The following is a 21,349-nucleotide window of genomic DNA, read 5'->3' as shown; positions in this document are numbered from 1 at the left end:
ACGGTTTTATTATATGGAATGTGAAATTAATTGCGCGTTTCGATATTTTCGTGCCTCTTTGGTTGCGTGTACTGTGTGTACTGGTTATTAGCGGCCTTTCTTCATACCCTCTTCATCGTGATACGAGTCTTGATAGCAGCTATAATCATGGCACTCCTCCTTCTGAATTATTTATAATTTTGTAAATCGGTTGATTGAAAAATCCAAACTGGGCTGCTGGAAAAAGTGTTGAACTCGAGGTTAAAGAAGAGCAGAACAATAATCCATACAAGCTCCAGCTCCATATGTTTGGTGTGCAGCAGCTGAAAGAGGACGGGTAGGTTTTTCCGACTGGCGCGCATCTCTCTCTCTCTCTCCCCTCCTCATTCCTGGTCTTAAATGGTTTTATGGTCCTCTAAGGGACAGTCTTTAGGCCTAGCCTACCCTACAATTTCGATCGGGATTATTGGGAAAATTCTCGACGGGATCCCCGCCGAAATCCCGTTCCCGATCGGGATTATTGGAAGGAAATCCCAATCGAAATTTTGATCGGGATCGGGATTATTGGTCAGGATTCCCGGTGGGATCCCGACCGAAATCCAGATCGGGATTGTTGGGAAAAATCGCGGCCGAAATCCCGTTCCCGATCGGGATTATTGGAAGAAAATATCCCAATCGAAATTTTGATCAGGATCCCGATCGGGATCGGGATTATTGGTCGGGATTCCCGGTGGGAAGCTTTCTCGGCAGAAATCCCGATCGGAATTGGGAGGAAATTCTCCACGGGATCCGGTCAAATCCCAATCGAAATCTTGATCGGGATCCCGATCGGGATCAGGAATATTTGTCGTGATTCCTGGTGGGATCCCGGCCGAAATCCCGATCGGGATTACTAGGACGCTTTACCGTTAGGATCCTGACAGAAATCCCGATCGGGATTGGAAGGAATTCCTGGCGGGATCAGGTCAATTCCAATCGAAATCTTGATCGGGATCCCGACCGGGATCGGGACCAGGGACCAATCTAAATCTTGATCGGGATCGAAATTAATTGTCGGGATTCCTGGTGGGATCCGGTTATTCTGATCGAAATCCCAAAATTATAAAAATAACTGGATATCACAATATAACAATATAATTATATTGTGATTCTCGGCTGAAATCGGGGTTATTAGTCGGCTAAAATTCCGGCTGCCCGATCGAAATGGTGGTGGTGGATGGTGGGATTAACAGATCACTTGTCGGGTTGTCATATATCATATCATATCATATCATTTATTTCGCCAATATACAGAACAGTACAAAAAAACAATACAAAAGTAAGTCAATGAGGCCGGATAACCTAAAAGTTACAAATAAAAATAACCGTCGAGAGGCTCTCCACATCGAAATACTTACATAAAATGAATAATACATGGATTCTATTAAAATTTAGATAAAACTATAAAATTCAGCAATGTGTTTTTATAAAAAATTGTAAATTTAAAAAGATAGAATTAAGAAAATATCTTTAAAATATACATATGTTCAGATTAAAACAGATTGTTAGCGGCAGGATAGCAGGTGATGTCACAGATTTTTCTCTCGTATGGAAACGGTACAGCATATAGGTAACAGATTTAATTATTAATTCATTTCATTGTTTTGCATGGTTCATTGTTTTATTAATTTCATTTTGTTGTCATTTAATTGATTTTGTATTTGTTGTTTCTTATTGCTCGGATTTTATCATTTAATTTCTTGACAATTTCCTCCTATACGTTTTGTTTTTTTGTTTCTTCGATGTTGAAGCAAGCGAAGAGATGACCTGAAAATTCAAATAAAAATTGATTTAGAACAATGTTTTTAATTAGATACAATCCACTTAAATTTCACTGTACTATTTTATATGTTTTGTAGAAAAGGGGGTTGGTAAACATGTTGTTTCGTCACACTTAAAATTGTGTTTTGTTCAGCTCAATTGTTTTGTTTACATAAATTATACAACCTAGGCATATAGTTATATTTAAAGTTAGATAAATATACAGTCCTCACTTCTCAGTGCTTCTCTTTTGTTTTTGGCCAATGGCTGCTTGTTCTTGCCATGGTCGTATATTGTTGTGTTTGCACATTCCTCCCTGGTGACCACCATTTCAAGGAGAGAGAGTGCCAGCTTCTCCACTGTGGTGCTGAAGCTTTCACAACTTTTTAATCTGTGAGTGTTGACACGCATTCCCCATTTGGCGTCACCCAAGTATGCCATACCTGTCTAAAGAAATTAATGGTAATAGTTGTTTTTTATTGTATTGTTAACATTGTTTACACAAATTTGAAGTCTCTTTTTAACGGCAGTACGAGACAGACTGCAACGGAACATGAGATAATTAACAGACTTTTTACACTAACATGTTTTTATTGTTTGATTTGCGTACTGCAATCGAGCTGATGAATTATTTGTTGAGGTATTAGGCTATTGGTTACCCAGCTGATGAATGCAACGTAAGCATTCCTGTATATATTTGCATGTTCTTTTATAATATTATACAGGAGATCCGAACCAACAGTTACCTCCTAACACATAACATAAGGATCGAAACAGTCAATGCATCGTATTAGGCTCTATATAAAATTTAATAATTACATGATAATGCATGGTAATAATCAACAAATATGCATACAAATATAATATTAATCGATTCTACTTGGATAATTAAATTATGGTTCAATGGGTTAATCGATAAAACTGTCTTACCATCACTGTTTTCCTCATCCATAGGAGAATCTTCGGTCATTGAGGATTCTGTAAAATAACAAATACTTTCATTAGATTAAGTTGTTGATTTTTACTAGGTGGTTGGTGGTGATGATGATCATTGGCTAATACATTTATTTCAGAAACCAAATAATAATAATTTTAGTTTAGTGTTATTTATATTTCGTTAGTGTGTATTGATATACAGAAACATACCTTGTACACTGCTCGAATGCAATGCTTACATTTTAGTAGTCCATCGACTTTATTATGCAATTGCGTTTGCATTGATTCAATATGCTCCAGCTTCGGCGGATGAATAAAAAGAAATTTATATATATAAATACATATAATGATAACGATGATAGTAATAATAATAATTATAATAACAATAATTATAATACTCTAATAATATCTCTAAAATCCTGATTGATCACGAACGTATCCCGATACATTAGAAACAAATCCTGGTTAATTCCAAACAATCGGGAAAATATCCCGACGTATCCTGTTTTTAAGAAGAAAATCCCATTCATCCCGATACATTCGCAAAAAATCCTGGTTAATCCCGAACAATCAAGAGAACAATCGAGAAAAAAATCCCACCGGGATTGTGATTTCCCGCTGGGATTATACGATCCCGCTGGGATCCCGGATTTATTTTTTGTGGGGTAGCTAGGCTTAGTTTTGTATCCTAGGCCTAATTATTTGTTCTGAGGAAAATTTGCTCCTTTCACACCATAAATTAAATATGTAAACAAATTCATTATTATACAGTACAGTATACAGTAGTATACATACCTCCCTGTATTTTCTAATATCAGATACTTCAACAACAGGACTGTGTCTTGAAACAAAAAGTTTGCCGTCAATCAGTTCTTGTTGGTGTAAGCGCATCTTTCTTTCTTGTTGCCAATGTATCTAGTAAAATGACAAATTATAAAACAGTTTTAAAAATTACTATGACTTCTTTATATTACCTTTTTAGTTTCTGAAGCTGGTCCCAAGCCAGATGGCAATCAGTACATTGCAGTACATGTACCTGTGCATGTGCCTTACTTTCACCTTTGCTCTCTTTTTCTATATGTTGCTATCTCTGGTGCGTCGTTGGAGGGTTCGTTGGCTGTGGTAAAGATAATTATATGAAGTTAAGTTCAAACGTTTGTTATTATAGTAATATCGTTTTCTTTAAGAGTTCTCCACAAAACCTTGTCGGCTAACCGCTGTAAATTTTCAGGTATTGGTCAACATTGTATTTTATTATGAATTATTTCAATGGCATTAGTTAAGGACTGATGTGCTGTAACTTGCTTACCTCTGCAGACATGGTTTAGAGCACCGTTTTTAAAAACTTGTTCACAGTTGATGCAAATAAATTCCAAAGATTGTAAGGCATCTTTAGTTTGTTTGTTTAGCCTGAAAGGTGACATGCAAACAATACAGAATGTTCTACCAGGTCGCTGTTGTTGTGTATATATGTAGCATGCTTCATCAGTATGTTGTTGCCAATTATGAGATATTTTCATTGGTTGCAATTTGTACGATAGAGTTCTTCTTTCTCTAAATTTGGATTAATTTGAATGAAATTAAGTATATCTGATTTTAAATTTGACACTGGATAGCGAATTAATGTTTTTGATTTTAATTTTCTTCCACAGATTCCTAGAATAGGCCTACTTCAAAAAATAATTTAAAAAAATAGAAATATTAATGTTGCTTATATCACAAATAATAAATATAAATTTATGTTCGAAAATAAGGCTACTGATGACAAGACCAATCACTAGAACAATTTTAGTAAAATAGACAAATGTACTGTAATAAATAAACAAAACTATCCTATGTAGGCCATAGAGTGGTAATAAAGTTCACAAATTACAATGACACAGGCCGTCACGGTGATTAAAACAGCCTTTATGCCTAAATAAAAAATATTTGCAGGTTTGCCGTTAATCTGAATTTTGGCAACGTAATACCTGAATAGTTGAAGCTTTGCTGAACAAATCGCCGAAAAAAAATTTGGTGCGCTGACGAGCAGACAACAAATATTACAAATTTAGCCCTCTAAAATGAGGGCGCTATTTATTATTGTTATCGGCGATTTTTTCAAGTAGACCAGGCGCCCAGAAGATTTATTCATGTGAAAAGCCACAAAAGTAAGTAAGCGATCTGGTATGGTTAATTTTCTGCTCCACAATTGAATATTTGCTAAACAACAGTATTTGTCCTTAATGGTATTTAATTCCAGTTACAGATCCTTCGCAATACCTATAGGTAAGTCCATTGACTGCTCGTCAAAAGTTGACTGGCATGCGGTGATCAAATGTGATATGATGTTTATCTGTATTTAGGAGCAAACATTTCACAGTTAGTAAACAACCGAGCAAAACATTTTATTAGTCTACTATAATTTTATTATGGAATCTGAAAAGCCTACCTTGCAACATTTATGAACATGATTGCCGATAAAGGCTTTTCCATGATATGCTTGCCTGTCGATTTTATGCTTCTTCAGCACATTGTCCATTGCTGTGGTTAGTGGCCAAGCACCCAACACAACTTAAATACAAAATGGGCTTCTTTCTAGTATATTGATTTTGTAAAAGTATGTAATGTTACCTGAGTTTATATATTTGTCGGTCCAAGTTATGGGCATCTGATTCTAATAGGTCTAACAACTTTTTGAACACTCCTAGTGAAATGTGCAGGCAAGGAATTGAAACCTGTAAAACCATTTGATTAAAATGGATTAGAATAATGCATTACAGTTAAAATGCCTTGTATTGCGTAGTTTTTTTGTAATATAGTTAAAACTTACATAGTCAATATCAATGTTTACCATTGACTCTCGAACACCATTTCTTGGTATGTCTTTGCTGGTTTCTTCATGACAGCCATGGGCAACAAATTGCTTATAGTCCTCCTGGAGTGACACCATGTTTCTGTTTTCCTTGCTAATGCCACTGTTCATGTGGTCTTTGGTGGCATGGCAAAACAAACAACCATATCGGCCTAAGAAATAAAGTCAATAAAGAACAATCTACAAACTGTAGGAATACTATTTAATTTAAACTCTCTGTAACATGTCCATATATCCGCAAAAGGAAGTCATAGTCTCCGAAAAAGAACAGTCTGATATTGTACCCTCTATGATGAAGAATAAGAATTTATCAAAATTAAAAGGATAAGAGTTTCTTCATTCAAATAAAAAATGTATTACATAAAATCTCTTAAAATTTCTTACCTCCAAACTTGTACATGCAAGTCTGTTATTTCTTTGACTATTACCGTAATGGAAGAGTCCTTGCCAGATTCACTGTGTAGTCTGGTGCATTGAACAATAGAACCACCAATATGTTCTTCAGTGCATTTGGCCTATCTATGCTACAAATCTGGATCTCAAACTTGGTAGAGCCGCCACCTTTGTCGCCACCAAATTTTAGGAAAATTTCTTCATTATGTGGTTTAATGTTCACTAATCTAAAACAAACAAATTATAAAAATGAATTCTTGGAAAATATTTATGTTTTGCTAATCTTGATTCTTACAACTGGTGCTTCTCTTTCTTCAAACCCATTTTCCCTACTGGCAGTTTCATTTTTGAACACTAGTTTCACCATTCTCCATGTACATAATCCTGCACTATCAAATTCGGCATTGAACGCATTTTACGTTCAGATACCTGTAAAAGTATTGATAGTACAGTAATACTGTAGTAATGAAGGTTTCATATCACTATAATGCTGCTTTTGTTTCTACAAAATGAACTACAATTTGTATGTAGTCTGCTTTGTATTGATTATTGTCTTGAATGAAATATTTATATATATATTTAATAATTGTTATTTACCTCCTCAGTTTACGAAACTGCTGCCAACCAAGATCACAATCAGTCTTTAATGCGAGACCTACATCTACATCAGGCTGTGTTTGTTGTGTTGGGCTTTGCTTCACGCCACCATGTATGCTTTTCTCAAACCGTTGAAATTCTGCAGACCTTCTGGTAATAGTTTTTTTACAAATACCTTGTGTCTTGTTGGATGTCTGTATAACAGTGAATTTCAATGGCTACAAAATTAAAGAAACCTGCTGTATGATTTACTAAAAAATGTACAAAAATAATAATATGCATTAGATATTAAAACCGTATTTAAATACATGCTCTATGTATAAGTACTTTTAAATTACATTAAGTTCATCTGGTATGACCTCATTAATTTTACTGTTGATTTCAGTTACTGCTTTTTGTATTTTCTTCACCTTCTGTTGGCACTTACATTCATGACTATCACATTGATGATATAGCAATGTGTCTGAGCATTTTTTACAAGTCAGTTCTACACGCAATAGTGACTGTTTACTCAATTCAGATGCCTTTGTGACGTCAAACACATTTACAGGACAAGAACATTTTATACAAGGAATTACATCACATTTAAGGGTACAAATGGCACACATAAACCAATCTTTGGAAGCATCTTTTAGTTTAAATTGACTGGGTAATGATGGCAAATTGGTATTAGTAGATGAAAATGTACCATTGTTGTTTCTTTGGAAAGTTGTGACTCTGTTGTGTGTTCTGTCCAGTTGTATGGTTTTATAGGTTGAAATTTGTATGCCTTTGACTCACATTAGTGCAAACAAACTGTGGATGAATGCTACTAATTGTGATGTGAAATGTTTGGCCTAAGATTTGCAATTTTACATTTTTTGTCGGAATTTCTAAATTTATTGCCACACAATCTACAAAGCCACAACATCAAACTAGAGTGAAGACAACATTTTGACAGTTTACTTACAATGATACACAAAATACACTAAATCAGTACTGTAAACAACGAATAGGCGTAGTGAGTGTATCTTGATTGGTATTTGATTGACCGATTGCGTAAAATTAAGCCGATACGATACGAGTTCATATTTAGCGCTACCTCGATTTCGTAGTGGCACTGTTTGTTCAGGGTCGGTTAAATACTTCACAAGTAAAACACTACAAAATAATACGGTTTTAATAACCCGTTTATTAAATATATATAAAGTGAAAAACGAATGTAACTTTGTTTAAATTAATTTATATAAACCATGGTAAGCAATTTACTACGGGTATACCTCGATCTAAAAATTATAAACAATCCTCACGACTCTCTCTTCACGCTCCATTGAACGATGTTTATAGTAACTAGGCGGACTCGCGCCCTCTATAGTACGAGGCTTTTTGTCTCAAAATGATATTTACAAAGATACTGTAATGATTTTGGGGTTGAAGAAAAGATAGAGGGCGGCAGAGTTAGGCAGGAGGAGAAGCAGAGAACGGACGTGAGAAAAAGGGCAGAGAGGGATTGGAGAAGGAAAGCAATGGAGGGTTACCTCGAGCTGTGTTAAAAAGGAGGGAGAGATTGGAGCTGGAAAAGCAGAGAAGCAGGGAGAAGACGTGTTAAATAAGTAGAGACATTAGAGAAATTGGAAAACAAAGTGTAGAGAAGATTAGAGAAAAGAAAGAGAAAATTAGAGCGGAATAATAAAAGGAGAGTTAAGACACAGCAAGTAAAGTTAGCCGGAGGTTGCACCTAGCAGGTATAAATCTTGTAAGGTCTTGACTCTACTTAGAGCAACGTACGCTTGACCTGGCATGAATTTTCCTTTCCCTTCCATTGAAACTACAATTTGTTCAACTGAACGCCTTCCTCGTCCAGTAAAAAACTGAACTTCGCTCACTGTCAAACGTCACGAAGACAACATGTACCTGATCACCACTGCTGTATATCCCAGTGATGGTGCCACATACACCATTTGCCAGTCCGTCTGCAACATTGTCAATGGCTGAAATGTTGAATACCTGGGATGCCAGTTTCTGTAAATGACTTTGGTTATGCACGTCCACTTCTTTATTTGTTTTGAAAACGTGAAGCGTATCCGTTGGGTAAAGTGGGCTAAACTTGGAAATTTGTTATGATAATGTCATCTTCTTTTTGTCTCATGCTCTCAGCAAGCTGCATCATTTTGAAGTTTTCTTGCCATAGTGATCCATGTAGCCTGGCATAGCTGCAATGAATCAATGAAGATAAAAGCATTAGACCACAAGAAGTGATTATTTTTGGGGGGCACAATTATGGACATTTGTGATTAATTCGAACATAAACTTTACTATACTAAGATGTTGTCATTGTAGTGACAATGTAGTGACATTGTACTTGCTTGTCTCCTGGAAGACCAAACACATAATTTTGGCCAACAGGCTGTAGTTGATACAAGTTGCCAACAGCCAGGAGGCTGACGCCACCAAATCGGGTTTCTGGATCACATCTTCCTGTAATGTCTCCTAGCCGTCGGTGAATGTCGTAAAGAAAGTCAGCACCTACCAAGTCTCTAGCTGCCTACTGGAAGGTACTCCTTCTTGGCCCTTGGGCCACATTGAAAACTGAAAGCTGAGTGCAATGTCATGCCATATCAATGCTGAATGCTGCTGTTCCAGTGAAGGCAGTCTCAAAATGTCCTGACAGAGGCTTTAAGAGCTTCATAGTCTCATAATGTATAAGTTTTATCAAGTGGCTTTTGCCTACACCTCCTGTACAGCTGAGAAAAATTCTGTACTCAAGAGTGGGCAGGTCACCTTTGAGAGCGATAATTGTGTCTTTGCACCACTTACGATACATTGCGATCACTTGTTATTGCTTAGTATTTAGAGCTCGCATCATTTCTCTATACTGTGGTGGCGTCATGAGCTGTTTACCTAGTTCTGCTGAAAATCTTGCATGAAGTTCCGATCGGGCAGTGGATGGGGTGTGATCCATGTCAATGTTGCTGTCTTCTATATGCAGGGCTCGTTCTTCAATTATGCCTTCAGCAACCTGGTCTGCCTGGTTTTGTGCTGCACCGGGTGCCACAGCATCGGCATTTTGTGTGAATTTGTTTGCTCTAACAACTGCCTGAACATTCAAAAAGTTATCTTCAAATGATTCAAAATGTCCCTGAAGATCATGGTCCTCATCTCGCCATGGGAAATAAAGCATAAGAAGATTTCGATATTTTTCCTCACCCTCGTTTTTCTCCTTGTGAAACCTGAAATGAATAGAGAGGAGGTGTGGGGAGGGGTTATTAGTTGAATTTGGATTGATATATTTATACTTTCTATTTAATACAAGTATTATTGTTTTGACCTATGTGATGCAATTGAATTATAAATAGCTTTTTTACCTGATGATACATTGTTTACGTCGTTTTTTCATCACTCCATTACCATTTCGAAGTGTGATAGTATTGGGGTAACTATTGGCATTCGGTTCATCTGTGCCTATATCTTCATCACTAACTCCAAGTATGTCTGGGATGTGATCAGCAAAGACACCCTCTTGTCTTTTGGAGCTGTATTGATGAAGACAAATTTGCGGCTTGCTCGTTTGAGAGGCATTGACAATAACCTATATGCTGCTTCCTGGGCGCTTACTTCTCGGTGGTTTAGAAAACGGAGCCAACCTTCTTTAATTTTGTTGCTGTCTTCAGCAACCCGTTTAAGTAGTTCGCTCATTGCCCTCTCACTTTTGAGCATGTAACTGTAGATCCATATTTGCACGCCATGTCTTCAGGATATGCGGGTTATAGTTGTTGATCCACCTTTCACCTGGTTGTCTTTGTAGAATTACCTGTGTTCCAAATTTTGTGAGATGCAATGCTTCCTGATAATCATCAGCACTGACCTGGGATTTCTGCATCAGAGTATCAAGAGCAATACCCTCTGGGATATCATCATCGGCCATCACTTCTTGGGCTTTGAGCAGGAAATATTGTTTCTATTTAAGCTGATTATCAATATTATGCAAGGATCTTCTTCCAAAGATCTACACATTGACGAATACACATGTTTTTAAAGCGAAAGCACAAGACTTCGCAAGTCGCTGCCCTCTTCTTCATTTGCGATAGAACACGATTGGTACTTATCAATGAATGCTGTGACTTCGGTATCACTGTTTACCCCAAGTTTAGGAGCATCCTTGATCCAGAGTATAGTATGGGCGTGTGGTGATCCACATGCTTGAAACTCTATTCTTATCATAAAATCCTGCAACTGACCGATAGGACATGCCTTACTTTGAAGGAATTCTTTAAAGAATAAATCAAGTTGAGGTTTGAATTGACGAGCTGCTGTCACGGGATTACAGCCGAGCCATTTGCGTCATTTTCCTCCCATGGCATGTCCTTCACATCTGCTGGCGACAGGTACTTCCCATATTGATGAGCAATGCTGATGATTACCTCTGGCCACTGTATATCAGCTGCCGATAAAGTTAGAAACCAGGTTGGTATTCTCAGTTGCGGGACCATGGCCAGTAAATCTAACAGCACAGTGTTCCAGTATGCAGGCGATCCATGAACATTTTTTAGAAACCTGTACGCTGAATTTGTACGAAGCATTGCCTGTACATTATTATAGTAGGCCTGTTAAGTGACCCAATCCTTCAAATTGTGATAACATTCTGAAACTTTGCACAGTTATTCATTAGGGTGTCAAAAATATGAAATGGAAGGGTTGCACAAAATTTGGTCAGGGGAAAGCCGCCATTTTGGATTTCAAAATAGCGGACCCAAATTGTTCACTTTTCAGGTATATCTCTGCTAAATAGGCACATAGAGTTCTGAATTTAGGTGCAAATTATATGGTAATGGGGTAACCCAACATATTGGTATAACTAACATTTTAATTGCATGGCGGCCATTTTGGATTTCAAAATGGCGGACTTCAAATTTTCACTTTTTAGGTATTTTCTCTGCTAAAGAGGCACCTAGTGTTCTGATTTTAGGTCCAAATTATATGGTAGTGGGGTCACCAAACATACTGGTATAACTAACATTTTGATTCCATAGCGGCCATGTTGGATTTCAAAATGGCGGATTTCAAATTTCCATTTTTCAGGTATATCTCTGCTAAAAAGGCACCTAGAGTTCTGATTTTAGGTGCAAATTATATGTTAATGGGGTCACCAAACATATTGGTACAGTATAACTAACATTTTGATTGCACGGCGGCCATTTTGGATTTCAAAATGGCGGACTTCAAATTTTCACTTTTCAGGTAATGTCAGTTAAATACCAATATGTTTGGTGACCCATTACCATATAATTTGCACCTAAAATCAGAACTCTAGGTGCCTTTTTAGCAGAGATATACCTGAAAAGTGAAAATTTGAAGTCCGCCATTTTGAAATCCAACATGGCCGCCATGCAATCAAAATGTTAGTTGTACCAATATTTTTGGTGACCCCACTACCATATAATTTGCACCTAAAATCAGAACTCTAGGTGCCTTTTTAGCAGAGATATACCTGAAAAGTGAAAATTTGAAGTCCGCCATTTTGAAATCCAACATGGCCGCCATGCAATCAAAATGTTAGTTGTACCAATATTTTTGGTGACCCCACTACCATATAATTTGCACCTAAAATCAGAACTCTAGGTGCCTTTTTAGCAGAGATATACCTGAAAAGTGAAAATTTGAAGTCCGCCATTTTGAAATCCAACATGGCCGCCATGCAATCAAAATGTTAGTTGTACCAATATTTTTGGTGACCCCACTACCATATAATTTGCACCTAAAATCAGAACTCTAGGTGCCTTTTTAGCAGAGATATACCTGAAAAGTGAAAATTTGGGGTCCGCCATTTTGAAATCAAACATGGCCACCATGCAATCAAAATGTTAGTTATACCAATATGTTTGGTGACCCCACTACCATATAATTTGCACCTAAAATCAGAACTCTAGGTGCCTTTTTAGCAGAGATATACCTGAAAAGTGAAAATTTGGGGTCCGCCATTTTGAAATCCAACATGGCCACCATGCAATCAAAATGTTAGTTATACCAATATGTTTGGTGACCCCACTACCATATAATTTGCACCTAAAATCAGAACTCTAGGTGCCTTTTTAGCAGAGATATACCTGAAAAGTGAAAATTTGGGGTCCGCCATTTTGAAATCCAAAATGGCGGCTTTCCCCTGACCAAATTTTGTTCAACCCTTCCATTTCATGTTTTTGACACCCTAATGAATAACTGTGCAAAGTTTCAAAATATTATCACAATTTGAAGGATTTGCCTAAAATATGCACCTTAACATGCCTACTATTAGAGCATTTCATCAGTCCAGCATTGACTTTACGGTTTTGAAAAGTTTGACCTCGAGTTTGCCTTAAAGATATTTGGAGGTCATCCCTAACCTGCTTGGACTCGACTGTGTATTGAGCAGCTAATAGATAGTCAATGTCTTTGGCAAATCTACCATCTTTATGTAGTAGCCTTTGATTGAAATATCTACGCGGTGTTAATTTTATTGCACGTGCACTGGAGAAGCCTCCACAACCATATGGATACTTTGAGGGATTGGCCAGCTCTTCAAAGTGCTCATCAAGTAGAAAGGCCAGAGGTCTTTGGTGTTGTCCTGGAGGTACAGAAATTGTGTTGTTATCTTGATATAGTTGCTCTTGTTGCAACAGTGTGTCATAGGATATACCTCGCTATTTTACACTTTGCTCAAAATGCCAGTTCATCTTGTTTTTCTTCATGTTCTTGTCTTGGAATCTGTACAAATGTTTCTGCATTAGTAGTTGTCTCAACTCTGACTAAAGCGACATAATGAATTTCTCCCATCAGGCCAATGGTGATTGTGTTGTCACTTCTTTGCTGCCTTGGTTGTATGTCATGAATCCAGTTGGGCGTTATTGTGTTGATGACCCGAATGTTGATATTAAGCATATCAGCCACACCCTGAACTGCGAGGTTATCAGCCCATTCTCCACATTGCAACTGATGGATATAGGTTTTGAATTGCTTGAGCTGCCTATTTTCAGTTGTGGACGGTGATTCAATTCAATTCAATTCAAAAAGACATTTATTTTCCTCCATAGCAATACAATACAAAATAATAAACAGAAATGGTAAGGAATATAAAAAATGAAATAGATGATTGTTGGATATACAAAAGAAAAGTGAATTTAAGAAAATTGGCTATGGAGGAAGGCATAATCCCGAGAAGATGAGGAAATCTTGTGCTGGGTATAAAATAAATAATAAAATGGATAATTGAATAAGAGTGGAAATTAAGAGAAACAAACAAGACAAAAAAACGCACACAAAAGGAAAAAAAAATAAATAAAAAAAATAAATAAATAAATTAAATAAATTTTAAAAAATAGATCAATCAAATTGAAGAATCAGAAAATAAAACTCAAAAACCACAGTAGATCAATGTTCAGCAGCATAAATCAAATTGCGACATTCGATTGTTGTCTTTTTAATAGTTTAACATTAGGTGTTGTTTTAATTTTTTGGAAAATAAAGAAATTGAAACAGCATTTGTAATTAGGGCTGGTAAACTGTTCATCATTGATGGACCGGAGTATCTAATACTGTTTTGAAAATAATTGGTGTTGTGGATAGGTATGTGTATATCAGTTCTAGAACGTGTAGGGTAATTGTGAATAGAAAAATTCGGAATAAACATATTGTTTAAATGATTTGGAGAAGTGGAATGCAGGGCAGAGAATACAAATTTGCCTTGTTGCATTAAGTTTATATCAATGAGTTAGAGGAGATTAAGTTTGGAAAATAAATGGGAAGAATGGGACCGCGGTGGAGCGCCAGATATAATCCTGATAGCCTTCTTTTGTATAATTTGCAGTTTACTGAGGTTGGATACGTAAGTATTCGCCCAGACAATGTTACAGTAGCTCAAATAGGGAAGAATGAAGGAGCAGTAAAGGGTTCGAAGAATATTAAGGGGTACAAATGAGGATAACCTAGATATGATACCAACGCTTTTGGAAGTCTTATTCTCTACTTCTAATATGATTTTTCCACGTTAGATTGCTGTCCAAACTACACCTAAAAACTTAGCTGATTGAACACAAGGTATATCATGGTTGTCAATGGTGATTTTGTTGGCTGATAAGTCAATAGATTTTAATAGTTGTGGGGTCCCAAAGAGGATTGATCAAATTGGAGTTGACAGTATTGAATAAGGATTGGACATTTTTGTTAGAATGAAGTACTGTAGTGTCGTAAAAGGATAAAGGAAGCATAAAGGAAACAATTTAGGAGCTTTGAAGAGAAGTGAATATCATTTAAGTATAATAAATAAGAGGGGGCCAAGTAGAGATCCTTGAGGGACGCCGCATGTGATAGGACTAAAAGTGGATATGGAGTGAGAGTATTTGGTACATTGGGCACGATTGGAGAGAACTATTTAAGAGATTAATTGCTGATCCACGGATTCAATAGTATCAAAAGCCTTGGAAAGGTCTATGAAAATGCCGATTGGAAGATGGCGGTTTTCGAAAGCGTCTATAATTTTATTTGTCAGGTCGATGAGAGCCATTGACGTGTTGTGTCCCTTTCTGAAACCGTATTGTCTGTTGAAAAGTATGTTGAATTTGGTATTAAATGAAAATATTCGGTCATAAATTACTCTTTCCAGGGCTTTTGAAAAAATAGATAGAATGGAGATGGGCCGATAATTAGAGAGATCAGATTTTGGACCAGATTTGTAGGGGTAACGCACGCTATCTTCATCCTCTCTGGGAACACACCGCTGGATAAAGCAAGATTAAAAATATGACACAGGGGAAGGGAAATCAGATCAGCAATGTATTTAATGGCCTTGGTATGAAAGTCATTAATACCTGGAGATTTATTATTTTCAAACGAAAAGTTATTATTTTGACTATTTCAGACTCATCAACTGGGTTAAGAAATATTGAATTTGGATTTGGATTTGGTAAGAATTCTTTGAATGATTTGGTAACACGGGAAATTTGGTTTGCAAGGGTGGGGTCAATTTCGACAAAGTATTTATTAAATGCATTAGAAATTTTCTCCTGATCTTCGGTCAATTCGCCATCGCAGTTAAAGGGAGTATTGGATTGTTGATTGCTGTTGTTTTTGTTATTAATCAGAGAATTAATTGTCTTTCAAGTTGCCTTGATATCATTTTTATGTTTGTGAAATATATTTTGGAAGTAATTAGCTTTAGAAATTTTGATTACAGAATTCAATTTATTGCGGTATAGTTTATAAGCTTTTTCATTTATGGGAGAGTCGGACGGTGAAGAAATTTGGCATATAATTTCTGCTTATATTTTATAGATTTGAGCAAGCCGTCAGACATCCATGATTTAATTTTTTTGTCTTTTTTAATGTTGTACTGGAGGGGGAAGTTTTTGTCGTATAGGGACTTTAGTGTGTTTTCAAAGTAATTGTATGCTATATTGGGGTCCTGGTTATAAAATACATTGGTCCACTGTTGAGTAGCCACTTCTTGACGGAAGTGTTCTAATGTAGAGGGGTTAATTTTCCTAAAAGCCGATTTATCTTCCCTGTTTGAGCTAGTAGTAACATTGGACAAAAATGAAATATTAAACACTGGGAGATGGTCTGAGATGTCACTGTAGAATAGTTAACTCATGTTTGGAAAGTCAATGTGATTGCTTATGATATTGTCTAACAGGGTAGCTGTAGTTTTGATACGAGATGGTCTGTGAATGCGGGGAAGGTAGTGATTGCTAAATAAGGAATTAACAAAGTATTGGGCATCGTTATCTGATTCATATTTGAGGATATCAATATTGAAGTCTCCGAGAATGTACACAATTTTGTTTTCTCTTGATAGTTTTGATAAGACAGATTGAAGTTCATTCGTAAATTGAAGAGGGTCAAGGGATGGTGATCTATATACTGTACCAATGACAATGTTTTTAGAGTGAGGTCTATTAATCTCAATAAAAAATGGATTCGCAAATAGAGGGATGGAGATGAAGATCATGTCTTGTAGCAAATTGAAGACCATCACGAATATACATGGCAACCCCACCGCCGTCTTTATGACTTCGGTGATTGGAGACAAAGTGGTAGTTGGGGAGTTGAACCAAGGGATTATCGTACTTAAGCCATGTTTCGCTTACGCCAATTACATCGAATGGTAAATCTAGTCATGTTAAAAGCTGTTTCATGTCGTCAAAATGTTTTAAAATGCTCCTTGAATTAAAATGGATAGTAGAGAAACATTCACTTGTGGTATTAACAGAAAATTCATTAGGATCGTAATATTGGGAGGTGCTCATGTTGCTATTTGACAAAAATTGTGAATCAGGGTCAATATTGGAGGTAAAGTTATCTGGGTTGATTGGTTATGAGACATGATAGTACAATGCAAAAAACAAAAGTATAACAATAAAAAACAATTCAAATTGAAAAATAAAAATTGATGTCAAGAAAAAATAATTCAAATAAGAAAAAAAAACTTTAAAAGGATTAAAGGGATTAAAATAATAATATGGTAAATAATAATACAACTTCATAACATTATAATGATGATATCAATAACGTCAATATAACATTAGTAACAGTGATGTTAATATCAGTGATATTGATATTTGGCCCATCAATAAAATATTAGTATCAATGAAATAGGTAATAGTAATAGTTAAGATAATAATAATGTTAATATTATGTATTATAAAACAATAACATCAGAAATAACATTAGGGGTAAGATCAATAATAGAAATAATAATATAAACAATACAAACATAACATAATCAAAGTCAATAAAAAATCTAAGTCTAAGAAAATATCAGTAACGTCAGTATCTGTGATAATATTTGGCCCATTAAAAAAAATAATATTAATAAAACAACAATAACACTAATAAACATATAATAATGGTAATGATGATAACGCCAATAACTGCCGCTAACATTAAGTCATTGAAAACCTTTTTTGACAATATAATAGGTCTGTGTATAGGACTACGATAAATAATTATAAAAGTAATAGGCATAAGGGTAAAGTTTGAGTACAAAAAAATGAAGAATGAAAGTAAAAATTGCAATAATGATAAAGGATCGATTAGCAATGATTATAAAGAAAGTTAAATAAGAAAATAAGAATAAGAAGTCAACGTTTGAAAGTCATTATGGAGTGATAGTTAACTTTGTTCAATAGGCAAGTTAGTGGATGTAATAAAGAGTACTTAGCTGTCGGTGCTCAAAATTAATACTGTAGAGTACTACGTCTAAAGGCATCGGATGTCAGATTCAGACCTGATGATCACTTTTTTCAGGTTCTTCTTCAGCAAACAGGTGATTCTCCCATCCATGGACCAAGCAGCTTCTACAGCTTCGTTGCGTGATGCTTCGTGCAGCAGATGAAGGCGCTTAGATGTAAGATTCTCCGTTATTGAATAGCCGCTATTCTTTAATGATCGTGATGTTGTTGATGTTGCTGTTCCTAGTTGATCTGCCCGTAAATTAGGCAATTGAAGAAAAGCAGCATAATCTTCAGGAACATCCGTTGACTTGAAGAAATGTATCGGTCGCTCTCTTAGTTTAGCACCACTGAGTTGATGTATCCTTGCAGTAGCTAGAGAAGTAGAGGTGGCGTGAAAAAAACAGTTGCCATCACCAGGAGTGTCTCTTACCTTATAACCAGATGTTGAGCTAAATGCTCCAGTATTTGATAATCATTTTCCACTGGGAGTGGTGATACTGCTGGTGTGTATGTTGTTAAACGATCTGTGCCATCTAATGAAACATTAAAAGTTTCTTCCCATAAATCAGCATCATCTTCTTTCCAATGGGATTCCCACTCTTGGCATATCGTAATGTCTGCATAAAGAGAATTATTAGTTTGAAGCCAGCGCAGTGCGTCCATTACCCTCTTTGGTCTTACATAGTCGTACATGTAGTGACCTTTAAACTCGAGCTTTCTCTTCAGCTTGAATGGAACAACCTCGGCAGTCTCTGGAAGTCTAGGTAGCAAAGATGTAATGGAGTCCAGCTTCAATGGGACATTGACTGCACTACCATGGATCGCCTTTTGACCTCCTCTGGGTAATCCAACCAGCTTCATAAATGGTATGCGTTGACTAATTAGTTGCAACTCCAGCGGTCTCAGATCATCAAGTTCTGGAGGTATGTCATCCAGAGCTAGTCCGTTTGCCCAAGATTGTGCAGGAGTCTGTCCACGTTTCATAGTGGTGTGACACGTTCTGCATATCCAACTTTTTTTGTTGGTTTGTATATCTTGTCTTGACTGAATAATTGAATCAATAGCAGTATTAGTTGACAGATATTTTTCTTCTCATAGCCTTATAAAAAAGTCAACACACATATATGGGCCCTTCAGAAACCTTTGTGAAAAAGGTGTCGCATATTTAACTGTGGGAATATTATGCTTTCTTGTATGTCTCAGTTTCTTTTTTTAGAGATATGACGCCTTTCTGTGTCGTCTGGTGTTTCTGCTGATCAGCGTTTTTGAACACCTTTCTTGGTTGCAGCACGCCGATTTGCTGTTTCTAATGGTGTTTCTGCTGATCGGCGTTTTTGAACACCTTTCTTGGCTGCAGCACGGCGATTTGCTTCGTCTTCTGGTGTTTCTGCTGATCGATGTCTGGAAGTACCTTATTGTACAAAAAAATAAACAAAGAATAATTTTTTTATATATATGCTCATTCTGTAATACTGGCATTTAAATGTTCACCTTGTAAAATATATTCGCATTTTTGTTATTTTACAATTTTGAAAGATGCCATTTTGAAGCTTGTGTACATGATTTTTTTTTTAGTGTTCAACAATAACTTGCCACCTAAAGGAATCCTGTATCAGTTTTCAGTGTTCAGTGCCATTTTGGACGTTCAATAACAATGTAATGCCTAAATATATCGATTATTAAGATACATCTGACCAGAAACAATACTTATTTTTCCTGGTGTATGCGAGAATGAGTGTGAGAAATAAATCCTATCCGAGATTCGAACCCAGAACCAACTGTTTGATATGCATATGTCCTACCATTAGACTATATATTTCAAATAAACCGAGATTTGAACCCGGAACCTACTGTTTGATATGCATATGTCCTAACCATTAGACTATATATTTCAAATAAACCGAGATTTGAACCCGGAACCTACTGTTTGATATGCTTATGTCCTAACCATTAGACTATATATTTCAAATAAACTGAGATTTGAACCCGGAACCTACTGTTTGATATGCATATGTCCTAACCATTAGACTATATATTTCAAATAAACCGAGATTTGAACCCGGAACCTACTATTTGATATGCATATGTCCTAACCATTAGACTATATATTTCAAATAAACTGAGATTTGAACCCGGAACCTACTGTTTGATATGCTTATGTCCTAACCATTAGACTATATATTTCAAATAAACCGAGATTTGAACCCGGAACCTACTGTTTGATATGCATATGTCCTAACCATTAGACTATATATTTCAAATAAACCGAGATTTGAATCGGGAACCTACTGTTTGATATGCTTATGTCCTAACCATTAGACTATATATTTCAAATAAACCGAGATTTGAACCCGGAACCAACTGTTTGATATGCTTATGTCCTAACCATTAGACTATATATTTCAAATAAACCGAGATTTGAACCCGGAACCTACTGTTTGATATGCATATGTCCTAAACATTAGACTATATATTTTAAATTAACCGAGGTTTGAGTGAGTGAGTGAGTGGCCGAGCGGTTAAGACAGTGGAACCGTAATCACGTAGCCATAACATCGGCAGGGGTTCGAGGCTCACTCACTCCATGGTTCTGGTGGTAGAACGAGTCTTCTCGGATAAGGACTATAAACCGTAGGTCCAGTGTACACAACTTGCTCGTGTGCACTTTAAAGAACCTAGTACATCTTTCGAGACGAGTAGGGGGTTACCCCGGTGTATTAGTACATCACAGCCACTGATCACCAACTGGGCCCTCTGGGAGATCAGTCTTTGACTGAAGAACTAACTGTTTGATATGCATATTTCCTAACCCTTACCAAAGCTGAATGCCTTCGCTTACCATTTACAAAGCATTCGAATGCTACTCCTGGAATACTATTATTGGCATTCACTGACTGAATTTAGCATTCGTTAAGGCTTCGCTAAGCCTTCCAGGGAGCCGAATTATTTAAATGAGCTAAGCATGCGAATGGTAGCACTAGCATTCAAATGCTAGTGGGTGAATGCTACACTAGCATTCGAATGCTAGTGGGTGAATGCTACACTATCATTCGAATGCTAGTGTGTGAATGCTACACTATCATTCGAATGCTAGTGGGTGAATGCTACACTAGCATTCGAATGTTATTGGGTGAATGCTACACTAGTGAGCAAATTACATGTTAGCAGGGAAATGCTACATAGCATTAAATACACTACAGTATTATAATAGGAATTCAACAAAACAAGTTAAAACTCTCATGAGACTACAGTATGTTATGATGTTAAACTAGGACCTAAAATAAAAGGCAATTCAACACAATAGTACAAGGCCTTTTTACTTTATTGTTTTGATATATAAATAAGATGCTTTATTTATCATCTAATGGGTTAAGGACGTTAACCTGCTAAGGTCTTATGTCCCACATACCCTATCGTGTTTAATTAATTGTTTAGAAGTACATCTATTCAAACTTTTACTTATTTTTTCCTTGTTGTTCAAGCAACTCGCTTCTACTTTAGCATTCTTCTCCAACAATCATTCTGAAAGATAAAAATCAAGACAATTATTTGCAAAGGAGACCTGTTCCTTTATGTACAGTCAGTATATAGCAGATAAAACTGAATT

General features: G+C 36.3%; 1 long non-coding RNA gene across 1 annotated transcript; it reads right to left on the bottom strand.

Annotated features, from left to right (window-relative positions):
• Positions 1-1,988: 1,988 nt before the first annotated feature.
• Positions 1,989-3,529, bottom strand: LOC140048036 (uncharacterized). The gene is made up of 4 exons (XR_011845035.1): positions 3,511-3,529; positions 2,926-3,015; positions 2,710-2,757; positions 1,989-2,226 (listed from the first exon to the last, which is right to left on the bottom strand). It is a non-coding gene; the product is annotated as an uncharacterized lncRNA (long non-coding RNA).
• Positions 3,530-21,349: the final 17,820 nt, after the last annotated feature.

The sequence above is a fragment of the Antedon mediterranea genome, chromosome 4, assembly GCF_964355755.1.
Source record: "Antedon mediterranea chromosome 4, ecAntMedi1.1, whole genome shotgun sequence".
Taxonomy (NCBI): domain Eukaryota; kingdom Metazoa; phylum Echinodermata; class Crinoidea; order Comatulida; family Antedonidae; genus Antedon; species Antedon mediterranea.
Note: the sequence above shows the minus strand (reverse complement) of the source record. Positions and strands in the feature narration are given on the sequence as shown.